This window comes from Cajanus cajan, chromosome 4 (assembly GCF_000230855.2).
Source record: "Cajanus cajan strain Asha chromosome 4, NIPB_CcT2T_4, whole genome shotgun sequence".
NCBI lineage: Eukaryota > Viridiplantae > Streptophyta > Magnoliopsida > Fabales > Fabaceae > Cajanus > Cajanus cajan.
Genome location: NC_138520.1, coordinates 55,419,681 through 55,439,856, shown reverse-complemented (window position 1 = coordinate 55,439,856; position 20,176 = coordinate 55,419,681). Strand labels below are relative to the sequence as shown.

The window sequence follows — 20,176 nt, the reverse complement described above, 5'->3', positions numbered from 1 at the left end:
GAATCGATTGCCTTAAACTTCTTTTTCCAATGTTTTGAGTAAAACATTGGTGGCGACTCCATGAACCCTTCCTTTTTATGAAAACCGCTAATCCATGGAGGGTCCCGCTTGGGATTAACATGGATTGGTGAGCCTTTTAATAAAATTGCTCGTTTGACAAGGTCTCAGTTTGAGAATAAGTCATTCTAGCAATCCATATTTTTAAAACAAATAAAAGAGTCCAACCATCCTTCGCGAATGCCGAAAGCCCGTTTCGGGCCGGTGGCGACACTTCCAAGACTAAGGAATTAAGGAAGAAAATCACTAACTTTAACAAGGAAGAAATGAAACTATTTATGAAGCATGGGAGCGTTACAAGGGATATCTTGAAGCTTGTCCACAACATGGTTTCAACCGATGTCTCATTATTCAATTCTTCTTTGAAGGATTAGATCACTCAAGCACCATGATTCTTAATTCTCCTTGGCTTATCTTTTCTTTTTTGCCTACCTTCACACAATGATCTTCTCCCTTAGCTCTTTAATTAAACAATGAACTAAAATTAGTGTTATCAAAATCAAATTAATGATAAACCTAGTTGAAATACTAGGTTGACAGGTTACTGGTCGAACTAGTGGTCATTAATTGAATTGTATGAACCTGTATATAATATACTTTATATATATATATATATATATATATATATATATATATATATATATATATATATATTCTGTCACTGTCGCAACCCAAAAATTTCCGATCTCACGACCTATGGTTTAGACATCCTTTTGAAAATCTCATCAATTAAGGAATGCTAGGACACCATACTAATCCTTAATTAATGGTTTTGAAAAATGAGTTCATGGAGTCACCACCAATATTTTACTCAAAACATTGGAAAAAGAAAAGGTTTTTTAAAAATTCCATTAATGGCCTTGATAACCAGAATTGGATTCGGGGGTCAATTACGAGTAGAGAAGGTAGTAAGCACCCCTACAACGCCCTAAATCAGTACCCTATGATGAAATTAACATGATAAAAATTAATAAATTAAATATTGAATCCCCTTTCTTAATGTTTATTTACATGCTTAAAATATAAATTAAGCGATTAACCCTAAAATATCAACATTATGACGTTTATTATAACAAAAAAAAAAGATAAATATGAGAAATAAAAGGAAGAGAAGAAGATTGACTGAAATACCTCTTGAACGAGCTTTATTGAATCTTCAAATATGGAGAAGGTGCTTTGTGGCGACCTTTCACACTATAGTATGCCTTACAAATCTCAAGAAATATAATAGGAGGGAGAGAGAAGATAGAGATGCGACACAAATCTCAAGAAATACCATAGAAGGAAGAAAGATAGAGAATTTTCGTGCTCAAAGGAGTCTTATTCGAAATTTCTCTGGCCGCCCTGAGAACTGTGCCCGAGGCTTTTATTTATAGGAATCAAAAGGGGGCTAGAAAGGCCCGTTCCGGATTCAGAACGGCCTGTTCTGGGTCAATCGTTATGTGCAAATTACGCACCCTGGAACGACCCATTCTGAAAATGGAATGGCCCGTTCCAGAGTGGAAATTAACACAAAGTTGCCTTTTCTAGAACTGCCCGTTTCAAATTTGACTTGTTTGGAAAGGCCCATTCTGGTATTGGAATGACCCGTTCCAACCTAGCACTCTTTAGGTGTTTTAGTCACGTTAGAACAGCCAGTTCTGATATTGGAACGGCCCATTCCGGGGTTTCAAAACGGCCCATTCCAATTTTGAAACAGCCCGTTCTAGGCTACTAAAACCACCTTATTTGGCCTTTTAGGCCTTCTGATGTTCTATGTTGTTGTTTGCCTACTTCAGAAGCTCCTTCCCTTCATAACAGAGGTCCATTTCCTTGTTTGTGTGCCCCCGGACAAAATTGGGTGTCTACAGCTGCCCCTCTTTACTTGTCCTTTGGAGTAGCTATGTTTTGCTTTTCCAAAGGTAAGTAAAGACGTAGACATTTCATCCGGGTCTCCTCCTCGTCTCTTTGGTGTTGGCGCTTCTACGTTCCTTCTCTTGGATATGTGTATTTGCTCGTGTCCTCGCCCTTTAGAGAAGTTGAGTGTTAGTTACATACTCTATTGGGTCACAAGGCCGACGAACTGTACACCTGATCTTTGATCTTCAAGTAGATGCCCCATTGTTTCTCTTGTGATAGTGCGTTCTTTTATTTGTAGCTTGTTGAAGAGGGAGTATTTTCATAGCTTAGCTTCCCTCACGTCTTTGTCGTATACCGGATTGGGAGATGACTACAGTCTCTCTAGACCTTTCCCTCACGACTTTGTCGTATACCAGATTGGGATGTGAGTACAGTCTCTCCAGACCTTTCCCTCACGGCTTTGTCGTATACCGTATTGGGATGTGAGTACAGTCTCTCCAGACCTTTCCCTCACGGCTTTGTCAAATACCGGATTGGGAGATGACTACAGTCTCTCCAGACCTTTCCCTCACAGCTTTTTCGTATACCAGATTGGGATGTGAGTACAGTCTCTCCAGACCTTCCCCTCACGACTTTGTCGTATACCGTATTGGGATGTGAGTACAGTCTCTCCAGACCTTTCCCTCATGGCTTTGTCGTATACCGGATTGGGAGGTGAGTATAGTCTCTCCAGACCTTTCCCTCACAGCTTTTTCGTATACCGGATTGGGATGTGAGTACAGTCTCTCCAGACCTTTCTCTCACGGCTTTGTCGTATACCGGATTGGGATGTGAGTACAGTCTCTCCAGACCTTTCCCTCACGGCTTTATCGTATATACCAGATTGAGATGCGAGTACAGTCTCTCCAGACCTTTCCCTCACGGCTTTGTCGTATACCGGATTGGAATGCGAGTACAGTCTCTCCAGACCTTTCCCGCACGGCTTTGTCGTATACTGGATTGGGATGCGAGCATAGTCTCTCTAGACCTTTCCTTCACGGCTTTGTCGTATACTGAATTAGGAGGTGAGTACAGTCTCTCCAGACCTTTCCTTCACGGCTTTGTCGTATACCGAATTAGGAGGTGAGTACAGTCTCTCCAGACCTTTCCCTCACGACTTTGTCATATACCAGATTGAGAGGTGAGTACAGTCTCTCCAGACCTTTGTTGTATTTTGAGGAAACTGTCGGTGCCCTCATTGGTTTACTTGACTTGTGGTAGATATTGCCCCAAGGATGTTGGGCAGGAGGTGTGTCATGATGCCTCTAATTTGGGCTGCTTTTGTCTTTTGTTCAAATGTTGTCAATTGGAATTTGTGTTTTCTTTTTGGCTTTTCTTGTTGGTGTTGTGGGATGAAAGACTGCCCCTAGGTGGATGGGCAGGAGATGTTTGATGTGCCCCTGTGTTGGTGGGAAAAGTGGATGGGTGACAAGAATTCTGGTGCTGCCCCTGTCGTGTAAGTATTGTGATGCCTCTCCAGGCGTGATGTAGAGTCTTTTCGGTTTTGTTGATGACCAATTTTTTGATTGTCGATGGATGGTTGTGGATGTCCCATGGCAAGTATAAAGCATAGATGCATGAATGCACATGAAAATGTAAGGCAAGAATGGATTGAATTTTCTGATTTTTTTTTATATACCCTTTTTGTGCATCCTTGTGCCATATGCATGCTATGCAATGATGTCTCTACGCTAATGCTTAAAATGCAAATTTGTTTTTTTTTTTGCTTCCAAGAAATTGATCTATGCGCATTAATCGATGGTGTGGATTGTCAACCTTTAGTCCTGTCGAATTCATTCCAAGTGTTGCTTCTTGAACTTGAGGTTTGTGTAGTTCAGCCCTCTCGTCTGTACTGGATATGATATGTTAGCTCTTAGATCAGGTGTACCTAGAATCTATTCTAGGACACCTCCAACTTTTCCCTGTGAGTGTTCACTGTGCATATTCCGTGTATCTCTCAATACTATCTTAATGCCATATCGGTCAAGAAAAGAGAAGAAAGGGATATTTTTTATTTTTCAAAAGATTTGTTTTAAAAGGATTTTTTGTTGTTGATTTTAGAAGAACGGCTGGCCGAGGTTGGCTAGTGTTTAGGCTGATGAACAAGCACATTCAAAGTAAGGAAACCATTTTCCACATTAGCTTAATATTCCTTTCAAAGTTAAATGATGACTTGAGGTTGCTTATTGATTAAATGATCTTCCCGACCTAACTCTCAGTTTTCAGTTCGGGATGCTGCTTTGTCCTAACTTTTGTCTAGGTAACTTGAGATATGTTTCCTAGCAGACATTTCCTTTTCGATCCTTACTTTTGCCTAGGTTAACCTTTTTGTTCGTGAGTCTCCTAGCGGACCCTGCCCTAACTTTTGCATAGCCCCCTTAGTGGGTTTCCTGCCGGGCTTTTATTTTTTTTTTTGCAACATTTGTGATCATTCTTCATTCCTTCATTAAAGAGGGATTCCCCTTGCACTCATTTTGTTTGGACTTCTATCCACAAGTCATGTCAAATTTGATTGATCTTTATGTGTTCCTTATCGTCTATTAAGCCATTATTTTTAATGACGTCCCTATTTCAAATATGCGTGTTCATTTAAGGTTTGTTGACAAGGCTTAGAATGTTGAAGGAGGAAAATAATTGAAGTAGAAAGATGTATGGCATTAAAGATAATATTTTTGATTTACACGTGCCCTTTTAATGTAGCTCAAAGGCCCGGGCATGCCCTGAGTCCATGATTCATACACAGAGAAATAGAAGGAGGTTTCCCCTTAGAGAGGCCTGGGTGATTTGACTATAGAGCTAGTCCTCCACTTGCTTGATGTATCTATAGCCTTTCATAGGAGCTGACTGTAGGTAGGAGCGACAATAGAGTTTTGGCATAGAATTTTCATGGAGTCTTTTTTTTTTTTTTGAAAAGGATACCTGAGCTGCCTTTCGACTTTCAACTCTGGAAGACATTACCTTTTTTGTATCCCTAATTTTTGCATAGGATGTATCCTATCGGGACTTTTGACTTTCTTTATTTATTTTTTTTTTTGAACCCTAATTTTTTGCCTAGGACGCCCTTTGCGGGTTTTTGTCCTAGCGGGCTTTTGACAAACAATGTCTTCAAACATGATACTCCTTTTCCATATTATAATTATCTTGATAAGAAAATTCTATCCACTTGCTCTACACGTTTGAGATTTGTCCTCCTTCTTAGTAATGCTGGATGGGTCATTTGATGATGATGCTTGGATTCTCACGGACCCCCAACACGGCTTCATCCTTGTTGTATGGGAAAAGGCCCGATGTCTTGATAGTTAATTTTGGCATTCCTTTCCCGTTGCCCTTTGGATAATAACTAGTTTCACCATTGAGCGTGCCCCGTTCCATCGTGTGGACTTGGCTACTAGCGACTTACTTTCCATTACTTCCGACTAACGGACATAGGTTAATTTCCCTTTTTATTCTCATTTATTCTTTTACAAGGAAGAATATGTTCTAAATGAATGTAATGCAGAATGTAAAGAAAGTTGATAATTAATAAATATTAGTCTCATTGATTTATTTATCTATGAATGCTCAAATAGATTTTGGCAATATTAAGCGAGAATCTATATTGGATTCTAAGAAGACTTACTTCAATAAACATATCAAAGCAAGGGCTTATTTTTTTAAAAATTGATTTGGTTTTTTCCTTTAGAGCGCAAATATTGTCGTATATTAGAGCATTCACTTTTCTTAAGTTTCTCTACATGTTGCTACTACCTAATCTTAACCTAGAATGCATGGCATTTTTTTTTGCCTAAACTTTATCATGTTTTGATTAACTATGGGATATGATGCATGATACGAATATATATATTTTTTAAAGCTATTATACATATTTTTTTTTTTGAAAGGAAACTACTTATATGATGCTATGATATGATGGCCTAAGAATGTACAAAAGGGGTATAAATTTCTTTAGTTTTTTATATTTTTATTATCAGTTTGCTTGTTTTAAAATTCCAATCCACTCTTATTAGAACAAATAATGCAAACAAATGCACACACACATGCACAATCAATGTACACTCATTCACGATCATCTTGGGCCGGTCGTACGTCAACCACTCCCTATGTTTAATACCCTCATGCCCCCAGGTGTAGGGGGAACTGTTGTGTGCAAAGGTTTGTGTACAATTTTTATTCAAACAAGTGGTAAATTTAAACAGGCAAACAAATATGAAAGCCAAGCAAATCAAACAGACAAAGTAAAGGGGATAAATATTTAAATTATTATTTTTATTTTATTAACTTCATCAATTAAATAGGCCTAACCCTCTTTAAACGTTCCTAGTGGAGTCGCCATCTGTCGCAACCCGAAAATTTCCGATCTCGCGACCTATGATTTAGACATCCTTTTGAAAATTTCATCAATTAAGAAATGTTAGGACACTAGACTAATCCTTAATTAATGGTTTTGAAAAATGAGTTCATGGAGTCACCACCAATATTTTACTCAAACATTGGAAAAATAAAAAGTTTTTTAAAAATTCCATTAATGGCCTTGATAACTAGAATTAGATTCAGGGGTCGATTATGAGTAGAGAAGGTATTAAGCACCCCTACAAATCTCAAGAAATACCATAGAAGGGAGAGAGATAGAGAATTTTCGTGCTCAAAGGAGTCTTATTTGAAATTTCTCTAGCTGTCCTGAGAACTGTGCCCGAGGCTTCTATTTATAGGAATCAGAAGGGGGCCAGAACGGCCCGTTCTGGATTTGGAATGGCCCATTCTGGGCCAATCGTTATGTGCAAATTACGCACCCTGGAACGGCCCATTCTGAAAACGGAACGACCCGTTCCAGAGTGGAAATTAACATAAAGTTGCCCTTTCCAGAACGGCCCGTTCCAAATTTGACTTGTTTGGAACGGCCTGTTCTGGTATTGGAATGACCCGTTCCAGCCTAGCACTCTTTAGGTGTTTTAGTCACGTTGGAACGACCAGTTCTGATATTGGAACGGCCCGTTCCGGGGTTCGAAACGACCCGTTACAATTTTGGAACAGCTCATTCCGGGCTACTAAAACCACCTTATTTGGCCTTTAGGCCTTCTGATGTCCTGTCTTGTTGTTTGCCTGCTTCGGAAGCTCCTTCCCTTCATAACGGAGGTCCATTTGCTTGTTTGTGTGCCCCCAGATGAAATTGGGTATCTACAGTCACATATTGTACTAGTTAAGAAATGTGTAAGTTATATTTTCTATCTGACATTTTTGAAAAATGTTCCTATAGTAAGTAACATTTTTTTATCTCAATATTCTTCTTTCTAATTGTTTACAAAGTCAAATTCCTACATCGAGTACAAAAAATGTCATATAAAGAGTATACTTTTTTCATCTCTAATTGTTTCCCATAATTAAAGTCTCACATTAAGTAAATGAATGATACATAAAGAGTATATATAATTATAGAGTTATACTTAAGATAAATGAACTTTGATATTTGATATATAATTAGTGGTTGCTAACTAGGAATGTCTTTGCTATCCCCTTGGCAAGTGTACCAAATCGTACAAGAATTTCAATGATAAGTATGAGTATTGTCTCCCAAGGGACTTATGCAACACTTGACACAATCACTTGTTATACTAAGTTGAGCTAATAAAAAGGAAAATTTTGGTTTGTTGCAATAAAGAATGTACCCAAACAATGTGAATGTTATGATAAATCTTTTTGGAATTTTCGCAAACACTTAGAGTGCAGAACTTGATTTTTAAACCAATATTGATAAATGTTGGGGTTTAACTTCACAAACCTTCCTCTCATGTTTACAAACAAGCTCTAACCAGTTATAATTCAGAATTTATTAATCACTCACAAATATAACCAACCCTAAATTCCTTACAAGTTGAAATAAAAGTTTCTAAATTAATCTATCAATTCCTTGAATTGTTTAACCAAGAAACCAACTTTCAAAACAAGAGCTTACAAAATACTAATGGAAGTTACTCTATTCCTAGATATAAGCACCATTATTTGCTCTATTTCCATTCAAAGGTTTATAAGTATCTTCCAATCTCTTAAAAACCTCAAGTTTATGTTAAGGGAGGTCAAACCATAACAAGCATCAAGCAAAGAAGACATAGAAATAAAATTGAATAACAAATAAGATTGATAACTTAGAGAGTATACATGAGAATGAGTTCAGTTACATCAAACCTCAACAAGGGAGAGTTTAACTACACATAAATGTGTAGAACACTACAAATTGATGAAGAAAAGAAGAAGCTTGATCTTAAAGGCTCTAAAGCTCTCTAGCCACCACATAGACTTCAAGAACTAATGATTGTCTTCGAATCTTGCTTCTCTAGGTCATAAAAAATTTTGTCCTTTATAAATAATGACATGTTAGCACTTTTCATGCCAAGTGTGAGATGCCACGCTAAGCATGGGACATTGAGCTAAAAGGGGATTAGTTTCTAGAACACTAACACTTAGCACTAGTTTCCACGCTTAGCTTGGACATTAGAGTTTGTTTCATCAACTTTCTGCCAAGTTAAGGCTAAGCATGGATCTAATAAGACTTAGCGTGAAGACTTAGCCAAAAATTCCTTTTATCTTGAAACTTCACCAATTTGGCCTTTGCTCCCTTCCATGTTTCCTAACTCTCTCCTGAGCTACAAAATAGCAACCAAACATTTGTAAGTTACCTAAAAACATGGTTTAAAGACTAAAATTAATATTTTACCAATTTAGATACTTTTTGAGTTCAAAGCAAGATCTCAAGCCATCAAAAGTTGATATAAGTGTTTCAAATTGGACCATAAACTTAATGAAATCATAACACTTATCAATCTTCAACCTTAGCTTATAGAACTCCTAAGAGGCTAGGAGTCACAAACTTAACAACATCGATCATTTAAATGTTACAAAAATAACATTTTGATAACATTTGAAAAATGTTGCAGAATTATGTAAAAATATTATTAAAAATCTTTAGCAACATGGACTATATACAACATTTAATAATATGTAACAAAAAAATTAACATTTATACACGATTAAGTAACATTTTTTAAATGTTGCTAAAAACTCTTTTTGCTGTGGTGGTAGAAGAATCTTGCATGGTAGTCAATATTTTGAATTCACAAGGCAATATTGAATAGAACTGATGGAATGAAAGAGAGAAAGAATGGGTAATCACATGAAAAATCCATCAATCAGATTGCGATATTTATGGTGTATGTGGGCCTTTTGCAAGTTGTAATTCAAAAAGTTCACCAACATGCAACTATTTAAAAGGGTTTGAGCCAAAGAACAACAAGGAGGAATGGAATAGACAAAATTGGACTAATGGAAATGTTTGGAGCACAAGTTTGCATTACGAAAGAGTCGACAAACAAAAAAAAAGTACAGATAATAAAGTAGATGGTTTTTTTTTGAAGTAGACAGCCTCTAACTTGGTCACGTCCAATGCAACTCAACTTGCGGCATCCCCAATTAGAGAGCTCATAATGCAATTATGCCTAACGCCTTTTATCCCGCACTTGATGTAACCAAGTAAAAGAGCCCATAACTAACTCACAATTGACGCTACACATCCCACACTTGGCACCAGTGAAGTAAAGAGCCTTTACCTTCCATCACACCCGAAGCCATGAAGTTGTGTCTAACGCGAAGGTGATTTATGCACCTTGCAGGAATGTGATTTGGCTTAAACCCCCCCCCCCCCCCCCCAAAAAAAAATCAAGGAAAGAAAGGAATAGATAAATCTCAAAACCCTTCATACGATGACTTTTTCTTAAAATTCTCAACTCCTTAGCTTGAATCTCAACTTCTACCACACCAATTATCAATCATAGGAAGAAAAAAGATCTTCTGATGGAATTAGGTCAAAGATTAGATTTCGTTGGCTTTAGAGCACCTCTCACTAACTACTCTTTAATTCTGGAATTATAAACTTATTAAGTTCATTTCTTAGAATTCACCTTATATACTCCAGTCCTCATCCAGCCAACTCTCAAACACTTAAGTTATATCTTTTTCAACTTAAGTTTAGAGTTATCGCAACCCTAACTTCCACCTCTCAAAGGCTAAAAACAACAAAAAAACATAAAATATAATTCTTAATTACATATATGACAAAGATACATAATTAAGAAAAAATTTGGTGTTTACACTAGCCATTGTGGTTGTGAAGAGTCAAGCCACTTAGAGTGCTCACTCAATTTTAGGAGATCTCCATAAGTTATTACACATGATGACAAATTAGTTGTTCAATTGCTTGATTGTTTAAGTTGTTTAGTTTCTCTTATTTTTAGTTGCTTATGTTGTTAAGTTGTGGATGTTCTTTCAATTACTGTTATGTTTAAGTTGTAAAGATAACTCGATAAAGTTGCATGTGTTGTTTGAAGTTGTTTAGCTCTTTATTTGATGATATGATATTTCTTTCACAAGATTACCCCTGCTTTTTCATGTTGTTGGACTGCTATGATCATACTTCTTATGGGAGTAGGAGAGGATTAGGTTGAAGGGCATGCTTATTGGATGGCCATGCTGGAGATGACTTTTATGTTTACTGAGCTGTTCTGAAATAACATGCATATAGGGAGGCTTGACCATGTTTAGGCTTTATGTTTTTAGTATTGTTGTACTAGATGTATATTTGTACATATATACAAGATTTTGTTGTAACCTTTTATGTTTTCAAGTCAAAATTGACAGAAACTATTTTATGTTTTTTGCACCTATACATATATTTGTTGCATAGATATTGTAGACACCTAATTTCGTCCGGGGGCACAAAAAAAAAGAAATGAACTTTCAACAAGTAGAAGAAGTTCCCAAAGGCTCGAAAATAACACCAGAACATGCTAACATGACATCCTAAGATCCAAAATATAGAATACTAGAATTAGTAGCTCGGAATGGACCGTTCCCAAACAGGAACGAATTATTTCAAGCTTAGAAAAAGGCCTGCAACCCTAGGTTAGAATGTCCCATTCTAGCCTAGTTTGTTGCATGCAAAATTCAAATCCAAAACGGCCCATTTTGCTCTAGGAACGAGTCGTTCCAGGTTCAAATTTTGCACGTAACAGAAAATTCTAGAACGACCCATTCTGAATTTAAAATGGTCTGTTATGGTGGATTTCTGTGCCTATAAATAAAAGGCTTGTGAATAGTGTTTAGGGACCAAAAATTTAGTCTCTGAATAGTCCCTCTAAAATCTAGAGGCTTCTCTTTCTTTTTTGTTGTATTTCTTATGATTTGTGAGTATTTTGAAGTGTGAAAGGTAGCCAAAAAGCACCTCAAATTTACTACATTGGAAATATCTATAAAAGCTCGTATTAAGATGTACTTTTCTTTACTATCTATCCTTTTTATTATAAACGAAAGCAAAAATGTAAGCGTTTTAAGGAAAATCGTGTAAATATGTAAATAATTATTAATAAAAGGGAACTTAATATTTAAATTATTGTTTGCAATCACGCTAGTCTCATTATAGAGTACCGATTTAGGGCGTTGTAGGGTGCCTAATACCTTTCCTACACATAATCGACCTTTAAACCAAATTCTAGTTATAAAGGCCATTTTGGTATTTTAAAATTCTTTTCTTTTTCTGATGTTTCGAGCAAAACATCGGTGACGACTTCATGAACTCTTTTCAAAACTATTAGTTGGGGATTAGTTTGGTGTCCAGGCATTTCCTAATTAATAAAGTTTTAAAGTCTAAATCATCTGTGGAAAAATTGAAAATTTTTGGATTCTGGCAAATATATATCTAGGTATTGTATGATAATCCTAAGTTAGTAAATTTCTTATGTTTTTCACAACATAGTATTTATATTATATTAAACGTAGTGATTTGTTAGGTTGTTATTACAGGAATTTGTGAAGGGAAAAATTATAATTAATTTTTAACATAGGAGGGAAAAACAATGTAATATTTATATTTTTCAGAGGAGGAGAGTGTAATTTTTTTTGTTTTTTTTTTCACTTTTACACCAAAACTAACCTATTTATATATATGCATTGCATTTAATTTTATTACTATTACCTTTTGTCTGTTTTTGGTGTCCTTGCTTATTAATGTTTATATATTAATATCTCTATTTTATAGTCTTAAGAGTCATATATTGTCTCATACCTTTTTGTAATAGCACCAAATACATATAATATAATAAAAATTAAAATTGCAAATAATAAAATTAATTATTAATTATTTTAAAGTGACATTATTAAATATCATAAATAACTATTAGAATGATATTGCTTTTATCAGGAGCAATATTTGTTTTCTGCAGAAATTATGGCGAAGGATAAATTATTGCATAGATTATGAGGAGAAATTATGAATTATAATAATTATTGCATGAAAAATTTATGTAGAAGTGCTTCGTTTTATTATAAGTAAGATATGATAAAATTGTTACATGGTACAAATTTAGAAGGAAAAATTTGTAGTTGTGAGAAAAAAAAATAATTGATTGAAAAGGAAGTCAAGGGACAACAATAAACCCACAAAATGTTGAGAAAACCTCGCCCAAATTTAAAAAATATTTCACCCTAAGATTTTAAAACTGAAGACGCAATATTCTACATTAGTTATATTTTGAACTAATGTAAAATCTATTTTTTTCTTACATATGTTTTAATTTAATAATTGATGTAAAAAAAAAACTTTATATCAGTTATTTTAAAAACTATGTAAATAAAATGACTTTTTACATTAATATATTCTATAATATATGTAAAATAGTTTATTCAAATTAAAAAAAGAATATTACTATATTCCTTTTTGTTGACATCAATTGTTTTTCCTACCGTAAGTTTACTGTAATCGTTAGGGTCACCGCAAGTATTGTCCGCTTTGGCGCTTGTTGGACCATCACGATTTTGTCCTTTAAAAGGCACCTCAGTAGGTTAAGGAGGGATGGTGTTTATAAACTACCCTTAGCTTCGATTCCTAAGCGATGTCGGACTTTTAGGCATACCAGAACAAGTCCTCCAGTTGATGCTAAGGGGCAAGAGTGGTCTAGGCCCTTCTTCTAGTGTCAAATGTTCCTACCATAAGTTCGTTGTCATCGTTAGGGTCATTGTATCCGAGGTGTTGTCAGCTTTGGTACTCGTTGAACCGTCATAGTTTGGTCCTTCAAAAGGCGCCTCAATGAGTTGAGAAGGGAAGGTGTTTGTAAACTACCCTTAACCTCGACTCCTGAGCGATGTGGGACTTTTAGGCATAACTGAACAAGTCTCCTAGTCGATGCTAAGGGGCAAATGTTCCTACCGTAAGTCCGCTGTCATTGTTAAGGTCATTGCATCCGAAGTATTATCCGCTTTGGTGTTCGTTGGTTAAGGAGGGAGGGTGTTCATAAACTAACCTTAACTAGGGTGGGTATACGGACCAGTCTGACCCGTTTAAGGCCTGGTCCGTAAAACCCGCGTTTTATACGGGCTGGATAAGTCCGGTCCGTAAAATAAATGAACTTATTTTTTAAGTCCGTATCCGGCCCGCCAAAATCCGTGTATAACAGACCGGTCCGCGGGCCTAAATAATGATTCAAAAAAATAAATTTTTAAAAAATAAAAATACATAAAATTAGAAGAAAAAAATATTTTTTTATTTATAAGCTAAATTTTATCATACTAAAGTTTATCAATAGTTAAAATGGTTTAAAATACTAAATATTAAAAAATTAAAATAAAAATAATTATAAATACTTAAATAATAGTACCAAACTTTCAATAATAAAAGCATCAAAATGTCATAAAAATAATTCAAATGACAAATACATACCAACTAAACATAATTTTAATGCCATAATAATTTAAAAAATTAAATATACAACATAATATTAAAATCGTAATATTAAAAATTATTAATTAGTGAAGCCCGCGAGCCTGCGGATTAAATTCGCCAAGTCCGCGGACTTTACGGGCCGGACTCAAAAATTAAACATAGTCATACGGATTTAAAAAAAATAGATCTGTTTTCCACGAAATCCGCAGGTTTACGAACCAGTTCGCGAATCCAGATCCATCTACCTACCCCTACCCCCTACCCTTAATCTAAAACAATTAATTGTAATACATATGATGTAAAAATGACAATGTACAATAGTGTTTTAATGGTCGTAGATAGTATTTAGCAATTCACAATTTCATAATGATAATATTTTGTTAATGAATTGATAAAGTTTTAGTTGATTTTTTTTTTGGTGATGATAAGATGAGATGCAATTGACTAATTGGTCCATTCCAGATGAAAGGCAACTTATTCACCGAAAATAATCATAATGATAAATTCCAATACGCTGTTGCAAGCCAAGACATATACCAAACCGTGTTGATTATTAACAAGGTTTGGAATAAAGTCTCGGTCTAAAAGACCAAAAAATATCACTTAGGAAAAGTCTCAATCGATCAAGCGTAGTGGAGAAGTTCTTAAATGTTAGTAGTAAGAAAGTTAGATAGTCAGAATAATGCAGTACTAGATCTAAATTAGTGAAACAGTGACAAAATTGCACATTTTCTTATTTTAATTAAATTATTAGAATATATATAAAAAATATTATATTTATATTTTTAATTTTATATATTAAAGTTATTAATAATTGTTTTTAATATTTATATTTTATTCTTTATCTATATAATAACGATGATTATTAATTTTATTTTTTTAAAAATATCTTACAGAGTGTTGGATCCGTCATTTAGAAGTCCCATCATAATAAATATTGAAGTTCAAATCTCAAACTTATCTTTCTTAAAATTTACTAATATATATATATATATATATATATATATATATATATATATATATATATATATGATTGATGTTAATCATGTGTTTGGTGTAGATGTTAAGGAGTAAAAAAAGAAATGAAAAATAAAAGGGTGAAAGAATATCACCCCTAGATTTCCTCTAGCATTAGAGTGTGAAGTGAGAGTTAAATAATATAGAGATGAATGATTAAATAAGTTAATTTAGCTTAAAATTGACAATGATAAAAGGTGAATTGAGTGGAGAGTAACTTATAGAAAGGAAATGTGATAGAAGATTGTAGAAAAAATTACAGATGTAATTTTGCATACGCAACAAACAATAATATAGTGATGTGTAATAGTATGATTTTAGAGCTTTAAATTTATATATTATAAATAGATAAATTATTTATAATACAAAGTAAATACTTATTTAAGTCCCTACAAGTGATAAATATTTTTATTTTAGTTTGTAAAATTAAGAAAATGTCCATATTAATTATAGTAAGATAAATATGAGTTTATAAACACACAAAATTTTTATTAATGTGAGATTTTTTAAGTAATAATAATTAAGAAAAGATCTATCACGGCTTAGTTTTAAAACAGAAACTATCATATTAATATAGAAAAATATGTAAATACCTTGTGCACATCAATATTTAAATTCTTCTTTAAAAATATCTATACAAAATACAAACAATACGAATAAAAATAAAACACCATCAGTTGCATAAGAGCTAATACATGGGTCAAAAATATACCTCTACAAACTACCAAAAAAGAAATACAATAATGGACATGAATTCTCGTTGCTGAATAGGAAATTAGGTTCTTTTAAGAAAGAAACATTGAGATAAAAACAAAAACACAAGAATAAAATATGTGTTTTTAAACACATAAAATCTTATTAGCACGAGATTTTTTAGACAATGGATGATAACAAGCACATTCACGATAACTCATGCCAAAAGTAAAATAATATCATTTGAATACGGAGATGTTTAAATACCTTGTGTATAACCACATATAATACTTCTCCAAAAAAAACTAAAAATTCAACACATATTAAGTCTTCAATTCCAAAATTTAGAGGGTCTCAATCGTCCCTCCCGCCCCTTAAAAGTTCCGTGCATTAACGGAAAGTAAAGATATCTATGAAAAATGGGTTTCAGTGGGTGCACAAACTTGTTCTTGGTTTTGATTATGCCATGTTTTCTCTTTTCAGATGTTGGTGCTTCCACAGACACCATCACGTCATCTCAGTTCATCAAGGACCCTGAAACTTTAACCTCCAGAGATGGTAACTTCACGTTGGGGTTCTTCACCCCTCAAAACTCTACAAAGCGCTACGTTGGAATTTGGTGGAAGTCTGATGAGTCCACAATCATATGGGTTGCTAACAGAAACCAACCACTGAATGATTCCTCTGGAGTTGTTACCATATCTGAAGATAGCAATCTTGTGGTTCTGAATGGGAAGAAACATGTTATTTGGTCAACAAATGTGTCCAATCTTGGATCCAAATGTACTTCCAAACTTCTAGATTCTGGGAACCTTGTACTAGTGGAAAGCACAACAGGAAGCAACGTGTGGGAAAGTTTCCAGCATCCTTGCAATGCATTGTTACCCAACATGAAGCTTACAACTAACAAAGTTACAGGTGAGAAAGTAAAAGTAACTTCATGGAAAAGTGCTTCTGATGCATCCACTGGGAGCTTCTCTGCAAGTCTTGAACGCCTTAGTATACCTGAAGTATTCATTTGGAATGAAACTCGCCCATTCTGGCGCACTGGTCCATGGAATGGTAAGTCCTTTATAGGGATTCCCAATATGAAAACACATTATCTTAATGGGATACATGTAGAGGATGATGGGCAAGAAAATATTCAATTCTTTTTTACAAAAGTAGATGTTGGCTTATCAATCATTCTGAATTCACAAGGCAATATTGAAAAGAGATTGTGGAATGAAGAGGACAAAAAATGGTTAGTCATTTGGAATGGTCATCAATCGGATTGCGATATTTATGGTGTATGTGGGCCTTTTGCAAGTTGTGATTCACAAAGTTCACCAACATGCAGCTGTTTGAAAGGGTTTGAGCCAAGGAACAAAGAGGAGTGGAATAGACAAAAGTGGACTGGTGGATGTGTTAGGAGCAAAAGGTTGCAGTGTGAAAGAGTCGGCAGCCAAAACCAAAGTGCAGATAATAAAGCAGATGGCTTTTTGAAACTGTCAATGGTGAAAGCTCCAGATTTTGCAGATAGGTCATCTCTAAGTCTTCAACCAGACACGTGCAGAAGCCGATGTGTGGAGAATTGTTCTTGCATTGCTTATTCATATGATGCTCAGATTGGTTGCATGTCTTGGACAGGGAATCTAATTGACATAACACAATTCTCAAACGGAGGACTTGATCTTTATATTCGTGTAGCCTACACTGAACTTGGTATACATTACATAATGCTAGTTGTTATCTGCACAACAATTTGAATTAGTTTCCTGATCCTTTCTCCAGGGTCAGGACTTAGGACTGAATTTTCAATTCTCAATTTTTCCTAAATTGCAGATAAGGAGAGAAACAGGATAGGCATCATTACTATTATTACAGTAACAACAGGAATTACCTTACTTGTCATTTGTGCATACATCAAGTGGAGAAGGATTTCTAACCACCACGGTAGTATATAATCATTATGGGTTCAAATTTGCTGAAACGAGTTCTCTATATAATGCTACAGTATATGCAAACTATATAAAGACATGCTCAAAATTTACTTAATAAATTCTTTTTGTTTACAAGTTTGTGCTCTTTTTATTTTGTTTTTCTTTAATTGATTAACTATTTTAGATCAGTGCTCACTTAGACCTGTGTACGTTGTTTCTCCCTCTGGATAATTTGTGGTATTGTAATATATCAGTTAGAAGGATCATCAAAGGATTCCTACAACTTAATGGAGGTGGAGCACCTACAAGTGACAACGTATTTGGAGATCTGTCACAAGTCAAACTCCAAGAGCTATTAATACTTGATTTTGCAAAGCTTGTAACTGCCACAAACAACTTTCACCCATCTAATAAACTTGGACAGGGTGGTTTTGGTCCAGTATACAAGGTACACTAAATTTAGCTGTTATTCATATATGAAATCGTTGTTAATAGTTTCATTTTCCGCTGGTTATATTATAGGGGCAATTGCCAGATGGTCAGGAAATTGCTGTTAAAAGACTTTCTAGGACATCTGGACAAGGTCTAGAAGAATTCATGAATGAAGTGGTAGTGATTTCCAAGCTTCAACACCGCAATCTTGTAAGACTTCTTGGCTGCTGCATTGAAGGGAAGGAAAAGATGTTGATTTATGAGTACATGCCAAATAAAAGTTTGGATGCATATGTCTTTGGTTAGTTCTTTGATGCCCCTAACATTATTTGTATCGAATTTTCCTTGTGCTTATGATATATCATATGTGAAATGTTTGATAAAAATGAATAATTTTTTTACAGCCACTAAGTTTCCTTGAAAGCACACTAATCTTGATTTTCTTAAAAATCATATTAAACTGTAGAATTTAGAGGCCATTGTTTGGTCTGGAAATGGAAAAATTCATATAATTTTACCTTTTGATTCTGTAGATCCAGCAAAAAATGTAGTCCTTGATTGGAGAAAACGTTTTAGCATAATAGATGGAGTGGCTCGTGGAATGCTTTATCTTCATAGAGATTCTAGGCTAAAAATCATTCACAGGGACTTGAAGGCAAGTAATATCTTACTTGATGAGGAGCTAAATCCAAAAATATCAGACTTTGGTATGGCGAGAATCTTTGGTAGGAATGAGGATCAAGCTAATACTAAAAGAGTTGTTGGAACATAGTAAGAATAACATCTTTATCCTAGATATAGTAGCTTACTTGGATGAATATATAAATTGTGGTACTTTTTAATGTAGTGATTATATGTCTCCGAATATGCGATGCAAGGACTATTTTCTGAAAAATCTGATGTCTTTAGCTTTGGGGTTTTGCTATTGGAGATTGTTAGTGGAAGACGAAATTCAAGCTTTTATGACAGCGAGAATTTTCTGACTCTTATAGGATTTGTAAGTCTCAAATTTTTTCTTAGCTCATTATAAGGCTTCTGTAGCCTACTACAGATAAAATATTTTTTTTTTCTCATTGTAGGCCTGGATGCGGTGGACAGAAAACAATATATTATCTATAATAGATCCAAGAATAAATGATCCTAGTCTTCATAAAGACATTTTGAGGAACATACACATAGGACTTCTATGTGTGCAAGAATTTGTTACAGAAAGGCCCACTATGGCTGTTGTAATTTCTATGCTTCACAGTGAGATTGTGGATCTTCCTCCTCCAACAAAACCTGCATTCACCCTGAGGCATAATATGTTAAGTTCAATGTCCTTTGTAAAAACAAATGGCTTGAACTCCCTCAACTCTGTTAGCATTTCAAGCATTCAAGGCAGATAGAAAACAAAGTGCTCGGAGGCAATGAAGATTATTTAAATAATAGAAAGTTTGTAGGAAATTGGAACATTGTAGTCATACCCTTCTTTTCTATCAGAAGGTATACATTGGATTGGCTATTTAGGTAGAATTTTGAACTCTTTCAAGTTTTTCTTTCTTAGGGCATTCATTTCATAAAGGTTTGCTTCCTGGCTTAAAAATTATAGATTAAATTTCAGTTACAAGTAATCAACGAGTTTGAGGAGCAATGATATGTAAAATATATTACATGTTTCTTTAGGGTAGTCCTAGTGTTTTTATTAAGGTTATCAGACCAATTCTTCTCGTTGTATTGATTGAGGTTGGATCATTTGTTCCTCACAATCATTTTGAATATTGTCAGTTTTTTACAGCTATTGTTGTTGTCATCTTTTTTCTTTCATAAATTGGATGGTTACAAATTAAAAACATAATCTCCATTGCCCCATATATAGGCATGGCAACGGGGCGGGGCGGGGGCGAGTTTTACGTTCCCTGTCTTCGCTCCTGCAAATTTAAATCGTCCCGCCTCCGTTTTCGATACCTGTTGGAGGTAAAATCTAGGTACCCATCCCCGTTCTTGGTAGGGTTCGGGTTTGCCCGCCCTGCCCCGCCCCAGCTCCTTTTTTTTTTCTTCTTTTTTTTAAATAAATATGAACAATTTAAAAAAAATAAAAGAAAAATAAAATAATATAAATTTTTACATATAAATATTTCTAATTTTAGTTTATATATATATATAAATAATTTTTTAATTATATTATTAAGCGGGGCAGGGGCGGGGACGGGTATGGAGGCTGAGGCGGGGTGGATATTAACATCCCCGTCCCCGATTTTATCAATCCAAAAAAATCCGAACCCGAACTCGAACCCGATAAACATGGATTTTCTCCATCAAAATCGGAACGAGTTCAACAGGTACTCACGAGGTGGGTTAAATTGTCATGCCTACCCATATAAACAACAATGAAATCGGGGAGTTAAGCTTAGTTGTACTCGGAGCAGCAAATTAA

At 34.8% G+C, this 20,176-nt stretch overlaps 1 non-coding gene and 1 pseudogene across 2 annotated transcripts; one reads left to right on the top strand and one right to left on the bottom strand.

The window, feature by feature from the left end:
• Positions 1 to 284: 284 nt before the first annotated feature.
• Positions 285 to 390, bottom strand: LOC114915724 (small nucleolar RNA R71). Its single transcript, XR_003803804.1, has one exon. It is a non-coding gene; the product is annotated as a small nucleolar RNA R71 (small nucleolar RNA).
• A 15,302-nt stretch (positions 391 to 15,692) lies between these two features.
• Positions 15,693 to 19,540, top strand: LOC109813777 (G-type lectin S-receptor-like serine/threonine-protein kinase At1g11300; annotated as a pseudogene). The gene is made up of 7 exons (XR_014433150.1): positions 15,693 to 17,110; positions 17,231 to 17,341; positions 17,583 to 17,776; positions 17,851 to 18,061; positions 18,294 to 18,531; positions 18,608 to 18,757; positions 18,840 to 19,540. The product of XR_014433150.1 is annotated as a G-type lectin S-receptor-like serine/threonine-protein kinase At1g11300 (transcript).
• Positions 19,541 to 20,176: the final 636 nt, after the last annotated feature.